Below are 7,722 nucleotides of genomic sequence, written 5' to 3'. Positions count from 1 at the left end.
CTCACTCTTGATTAAATACATTGTTCCTAAGTGTTCAACTCCTGAAGTCATTCAGTTACCTTGGGGAAGGAGAAAATGGCAGAGGGGAACCATGTGTACTAATTCTGTTTCCAGGAAGGCAGCTTTGGAGCCAGATGGATCTTTCTGCCCCCAAGGGCCTTTTCCTTCTTGGGAGAGCTTTCATCACTATTGATTTTTCTTTGAGGAAAAGAAGGCCCCTCTCAAAAATGTGTCCCTGATGCAAAGACCCATCTCTCTGTAGCCACAGTACTTAGGTTCCCAAATTAACACAGAAGAAAATGGAGATTTGTCTGTCTCAGTGGATCCCTTGTGACCATATTGTGACTGTATAGTGTGACTGCACCGTGCATGGATAAAGAAAGTTCTGTTTCAAGAGAGGGAGGAACAACTATGTAAAACAATGACACTAGGTCAGCTAATAAAGGCCGACCAATGTCCTTTGGATTTGTTGACATGGAAAACAACAAAAAGGGCGATTCAATGGCGTGGTGGAGGAGAGTCTATTTGTATTGGGGCTTGGAGGCGACTTGGTAGTGAGAAAACTGACCTCTTGAGTGCAGAATGCTCTTTCAAGAATGCTCTCTCTATTGATAGACAGGGTGAAACCATAAAATGTGTTGTTGTTGTCGTTGTTGTTTTCATTTTGGACATGAGAACATATTTAAATTGCAAAGGAAACACTCCAGTTGATTTAGGAAATTAAACTGATATTCTGTGATTTACCATAAAAAATGAAGTTCTCTCATAAGTTTTTAAATGAATAAATAACTTATTTTATAAGCTAAAGGTGATTATTAGCTTTGTTAGTGTATACTGGACCTAGTGACTTGTTTCTAATGAATAAAATATGCCAAGTGAGACATAATACCACTTCCATAATTACACTACAAAGCTCTGTGACTTCTGCTTGCTAGCTTTTTCTTTGTGGTGGCAATGTGTCTTGCCCTCTTCCATGCTCTAATGAAGCAAGGGGCCATGTTGTAAATTGCTCTATAGAGTGGTCCATGTGACAGGGAATTGAGGGAGGTTTCGGGACAACAGCTTGTGAGGGACTGACCTCTTAGTTTGAAAACATCGGAGGAGCTAAACCCTGCCCATCATCAAGAGACTAAGCCAGAAAGAGGATCCAATCTAGCCTTGTGATGACTGCAGTTCACAGATTCATGGCTCACAGAAACTGTGAGGTTATAAATGTGTGTTGTATTCTATCGGTAATTTTAGGGGTAATATGTTTCACAATAATAAACAACTAATAAATTGTTCTAATGAAAAACTTATGCTAGTGACAATGTTCATCATGACGTGCCGTGATGAAAACCTTTTTTTCCCTATTATTATTAGCACAGAATCAGTTGCCTTGGTCTATGTCACTCTTTCAAGAATCAGGAAAGGAATGAAGGTATAAAAAACTGAGTTGACAATACCTTCTTTCCAAGGGGTATTTCCATTTAAAAAGAAGAAGCTAGGGGCTCCTGGGTGGCTCAGTCGGTTAAGCGGTTAAGCGGCCGACTTCGGCTCAGGTAATGATCTCATGGTCCCTGAGTTTGAGCCCCGTGTCGGGCTCTGTGCTGACAGCTCAGAGCCTGGAGCCTGTTTCGGATTCTGTGTCTCCCTCTCTCTGACCCTCCCCCGTTCATGCTCTGTCTCTCTCTGTCTCAAAAGTAAATAAATGTTAAAAAAAATTTTCTTAAATATAAAAAAAATAAGAAGAAGCTAACAGGAAAAACATTTTAAGTTCGATAAATACCAGTAAAATTAAATTGCATTGAAAGCCACCCAATCTTCCTTCCAAGACCCAGCCCGCCAACCTTGATTGTGGAACACAAATGTTCTTTGAATTTTTACTAGGGAGTAAAATAATTCTTGGAAGATGACAAAGGTTCTCTTCACTATGACAATGCCCATCTGCAAGTTATTTCAAGGTTCTGAATTCTCATCTCAGTGGAAAATTAATTATAAGAATATCTCAGCTTTTAATGGATTTTAAATGATCTAAAAACCTTTTCTGTATTTTTAATATATAATTCTTTTATATTAATAACAGAACAGATATGAGGAATAAACTTTATGAAGCATACAGCACATCAATAACTCTCCGTGTATTTGAAGTCTTATGCTTACATTTTTTAATGTATGCTATGAATAAGATTAATTTTCTCATAAGAAGCATTTGCAATCTAACTGAAAATACTTAATAGAAATTTGTGTTATTTCTTTAGAATGAATGCTGACTAATTTTCCTATTCTCATTTATTTAGCATAACTCTTTGTTCAAAATGTATCTGAAAGTCATTTTCATAGCAATACTACAAATATTTCCAAGCATACGATGATGCTTTGTTTGGTAATCTAAATTGCAAAATTGTTCTAATCAGTGGCAGTGTTATATACAAAAGTTCCAAATAAGTTATGAAACACAAGAAAGCATTGAGGAGTACTTACAGTTAATAACAATTTGGTAAAAATGTGTTTTTGTTGGATGTTGCATATCTGCAACATTATACCAACAATAAAAGATTTCACCAAAAGTAGATGAAAATATAATTCAGAGAAATAATTGACTATGCAGTTTGACCATGTGCCAGCTGTACCTTATTTTTAACATCCAATAAAGTGAGGATAATATAATAATAGCTATCTCAAAGTATTGTTGTAAGGAATAAATGAGTTACTGTAAGTAGAGTGTTTAAAAAGTGCCTGGCACATGTAAGGTGATATAGGTATCATCCATTATTATTTTTACCCTTTCTAGCTGTATAATTATGGTAAGGAAAATACAATTGTGTCATTTGGTGCAAATATGCATTCAGACATATTAGCCATGAAAATGATGTAACACATCAAAATGGTACATGCTGATCCATGTATAACTTGTTGTATGGCTAACTTAGAGAGTAAAAAATACATGTATTTTATTCAACACATAATGATGATAGATAGATAGATAGATAGATAGATGATAGATAGATAGATGAAAAATAGATAGAAGGCCTAACATACTCCGGAAAATTGTTGTGATAGAGTAGTGTATAAAAAACAATTAAAAACTCTTCCTCTTTTTGAGCTTATATTGCCGTGGAAATGTATACAAAAGATAAGCAAATAAATACCTATAATGTATTCCAGATGATCATAAATGTTAACAGATATAGCAGGAAAGAAAGAAAATGAAGAACCAGCAGTAGGAGAGTGGGAAGGAAGACTACAGTTTTAAAGATTGATCAGCAAAAAGTCTTTGAAGAAGAAACATTTGGTCAAAGACAAGAGGGTGAGGAGCAAGCCATGTGTATAAGGAAGAGGGCCCTTCAGACATAAGAAACTGTCCGTGCAAAGGCCCTGAGGTAGAGTGATATCTTGTATGTTCCAAGAAATCTTAATAAAATATTTCACATTATAATTATAATTATAATGTGAATATCATGTATATGTATCTATATATATATATATATATATATATATATATATATATATAATTATAATTTCAACCACAGTATCTTTGAAAATATAATTGGTTCCATGAAGATAAATTACTATATGCCGTTTCCACTGCTTAGATGAAACTGAGAAGGACTAACAAGTGTCTTCAATCATAACACATAAAAACCATCTGTAAAGGAGATCAGTTCCAGCTGTATCTATCCATTATTTTCTTATTTGGGTTTTATATCAGGTTTTAAAAGCAATATTGATATAGCTATGGGGAACGTCTGGCCATGCAGTTGGAAGACTTAGAGGCAAATCTTATAATCAATGTAAATTTGAATAACTCTCTTCAGACTTCGAAGCTTTAGGATTTTTTTTTTATGTATTGTGATCCTAGTTAACATTGAGAGTTGTGGATGTGATAGAGACTTACATGTGAGAATACTTTGTGAACTGTTAGAAGCTATATGAATATTACATGTATATGTGTGTGAACACATATGTGCTATGTATATGTGTGTGGCACAATTTGATTTTATGGCATCTCAGAAAAATTTCCAGATTGTGCGAGGAAATTATATACTATGGGGTTTAAGAGGCCTGTATCTGTAGCCAGACATCCTGGGCTCAGGTGACATCTCTGCCACTTACTCCCTTTCTAATCTTGGACAGGTTTATCTTCTTAGGGCCTTCATTCCCTCACATGTAAACCATTTTCATTAATAATTTAATTAATACACATATAAAGTATTAGTACAGTTAGACCTTTGGTTGGTGTATGATTTGCACTCTACTACTATTAGCTTTTAGTTTGAACAATTATTAGGTACTTCTCTGTTGTGGTTTGCTCAGGTTCACTTTTCTCAGATATGGCCCTGTTAGGTTTTTCCATTCTCTGTACTCTGGACAATTTTGCATACTTCTTCCATTTCCCAGAATGCTGAAAATTCCAGGCATGACATCAAGGCAGAGAGCCCAGAGAAAACAGGTTGTCACATTCTTGCCCCTGGAAACAATCAGGTTTCTGGGATAGGTGACAACTTCCCCTTTGGGTGACATCAGTGGGCAACACATATTACGTTTGCTTGTTTATCACTGGGTTTTCCCTGGTAGGCGATGAGTTCCTTAAGGGCATGAGTCTTTTTAAATTTATCAGTGTTAACACAGGGTCCTTTTAGCTACATGAGAGGAGTCAGAGGATTGAAAAAAGGAGCCAGACAGGGGTGAGGAAGTAAAGACTTGGAGGGAGAAGTGGAAATTGCAGAAATTTGCACTCATCTGTGAAGCACTGAAGCGAGAATGAAAAAAAAAAATATATTGCTGACAATAATAATTCCCCAAAGGACTGAGGCAGAGTGTGTAAAAACGACAGTAAGAATTTAAAGGTGCAGTGGTGGTAACATTAATAGTAAGAGTAGAAACAGTTGGTGTCAATTTAAAAGGATTAATTGTTCCCTAATCTCTGAGGTCATTGGTGGTCCTGCTTACACTCAGATATGTTTGAAGCAATGGGAGTTTCTTCCTAGTGCTCTAAAAGTCAGCAGGAATATTTGAAATCATGAAAGAAAAATAAAAATTTATTTCTTAGGGAAACTTTGGTGATGTCACCAAATGAAAGAATGTGAAAGGCCATATTTACACTAAGGTATCTGGGATATGTCTATCTATCTATCTATCTATCTATCTATCATCTATAATCTGTCTATATAAATACCTATCTAAATATCTGTGTATGTGTGTATATCTATAGACACACACATGATACATAAACAAAACCAACAACAAACCTTCAAGTGAGTTTTGACGTTAGAATCACCAAGTTCATCGTACTGGAGTTTCCTTGAAAAAATCTACAGCAATGTAGGTATGGAAATTAATGGCTGACAACACTGGTCAGAAAAACCAGTGATTCTCTTGATTCTCTCAATGATAGATGAAGGAGATAATCTGGTTCAAAACTCAAGAGTTAACCGTTTGGTTTGTTTGTTATTCGAAAGCTTGAGGAAGATCATAGTGTCAAGATGTCATGACCATGAAGACAAGTTATGTAAGAATAATCTTAGATTTAATGGTATTAGAAGTGTTCCGAGCATTCCCTCAGTTCTGCAAAAATATTAAATCATGTGTCTTGTTAAGTCATACAGGACATATTCAATCATCTGCAAACAGCAGGGAAGAGTTTTTTAGTATTATAATGATGTTTCATAATGAAGGTATTAGGATGTCTTCAACTTTGCTATCTCTAATAGATAGATAGATACATAAATGCAAAGAAGAAATACAGTGGTGGAAGTCTGGGGATCAGACAAACCAGTTTTTGACTACATCTTTATACTAAATTGTCCCGTTTTCAATGGAATTCTTTAATATATAAGTTATTTTATTTGATACAATGAAATATAATTTATAATAGAACATTTAATATATAAAACAGTACTTATTGGTCTTTAAATTTGATTCTAATATTAAAATATCAATGCTTACTTAGCTGTGAATCCACAGATACTTAAAACAGAGAGCAAAAACCAGTTAGATATTTGTGTATTGACATATGATCTTACATGATTTGGGGGATTGATAAGAAAATTGGAATTTACCAACATCATCACCATTTTAAAAAGAATGTCATAAAAACTATTTACAGAAAGAAATGTGTCTAGCTACCAAAAAAAATGCTCAAAAATGTATTGTTTCAGAGTAAAATTAAGACAACCTTGTATCAACAGGAACAAATAAAGACATTTTCTGCTATGCCTTGCTACTTGAAAACTTCCACTAATCTATATGCCCCATAAGATAAAAATCAAGAACTGACGGATGTTGCGGGGTCATGGGTGAGTCTGTAGAACCTTTTGTCACCAGCTTTCTCACTCCTTGGTTCCCAGAGTTAGCCTGGTCATTTGCCGTTACTGAGATCACGGCTCTAAATAGAGGGACCCGCTCTGTGACTCCTGGGTCCCTCAACCTCATGTGTTGGTGTGACCTTGATAGTGCAACAGGCTCTGGACTCCTGAAGCTCTGGCGTGAATTTAAGAAGATTTTGTTTGTGTATGGCATAGAGGATGAATTCTTCCTTCTCTACTATGAATAAAGAACCTAATGTTCTCTCACATTAGTTAACCAGTTACGAGATCCACCAAAAGATCTACTAAGTAGAAGAACCATTGTCTACGATGTCATGGATGTCTGCCTGACCTTATCTTACTTATGGACCTTCCCAACCCCTCTGTTGTCCATTTGGCTTTGCTTGCTCTTCAGTACTTGGCAGAATGCCACGCTAACAGAGAAAAGATGGACGGAGAACTGGGGATGATGCTGTTTGCAAAATATTATACAGAAGACTACAATTCCAGGAGAAACAAAACTGCTGGCTTCTGAAATGTATGACATTCTTCATGCGGTCTTTCAAGATGGCAGATGGTGTTGGTTTAAAATAAATGAATTCATGTAGAAGGAAAGCTCAGTTTTTTGTTTTGTTTTGTTTTGTTTTGTTTTCTGGGAACTACAAGCAAATGCTCCAAAGCAGTGGTTTTGCACATAGATGGTCTTGGTAATAAGTCTTGGAGAAATCTCCGTGAAGAGACTTTGTTACAAATGAAAGGTGTTATTAAGCTTTACTTTTCAAATGGCTGTTCAAAGATGCATGTTGCAGGTCCATTCAGATTTGAAAGCAGACGCTTTGGCATCAACAATAGTATCAACCAAGGATATGAAGGCTCAGCGAGTTGGGTGAAAAGTGAGATTGGAGAAGAGATGTTGGTCCCAATCTGAGATAAGCCTGTGGAAATAGAGTCCCACAAAGGAGCAGAACAGCTCAGTGTCCCGGGTGGGCTTACTCCTGGAGGATGGAGCCAATTAACTGAGCACAGCTGCAAACTTTGCATATCGGTCATTTTCCTGATGACTCCAGTTTGGGTCTCAAAGACTACGTGAATCAAGCAGGGTCCAGGTTTCCACTGTAGTGGTGAACTGTCAAGTGCAATCTGCAACACGTTATCATGAAAAGTTTTTAGATTCCATGATTGCATATGCTGCATTTTACATCTTATTGGACATTTCCCCCCAATCAGTGGTAAAAAGGACAAATGCTACAGGTGGACTTGCTTTGCTTATGAGGGTCTTATAGCAGTTAAGGCAACAGCAACTGCATTTTTTTGGAAATATATTGCAAAATAATAATAGGTAACATAGTTTAAAAAAAGTAAGAAAAATAAAACCCACTTCATTACTTCTGTACATGGAATAGTATCTAGAACATAAAAAGTATCTAATAAATAT

At 35.9% G+C, this 7,722-nt stretch overlaps 1 pseudogene; it reads left to right on the top strand.

Moving 5' to 3' along the window:
• The first annotated feature begins 6,506 nt into the window (after nucleotides 1–6,506).
• On the top strand, nucleotides 6,507–7,345 carry LOC122218523 (annotated as a pseudogene).
• Nucleotides 7,346–7,722: the final 377 nt, after the last annotated feature.

Source organism: Panthera leo, chromosome B1, assembly GCF_018350215.1.
Source record: "Panthera leo isolate Ple1 chromosome B1, P.leo_Ple1_pat1.1, whole genome shotgun sequence".
Taxonomy (NCBI): domain Eukaryota; kingdom Metazoa; phylum Chordata; class Mammalia; order Carnivora; family Felidae; genus Panthera; species Panthera leo.
Note: the sequence above shows the minus strand (reverse complement) of the source record. Positions and strands in the feature narration are given on the sequence as shown.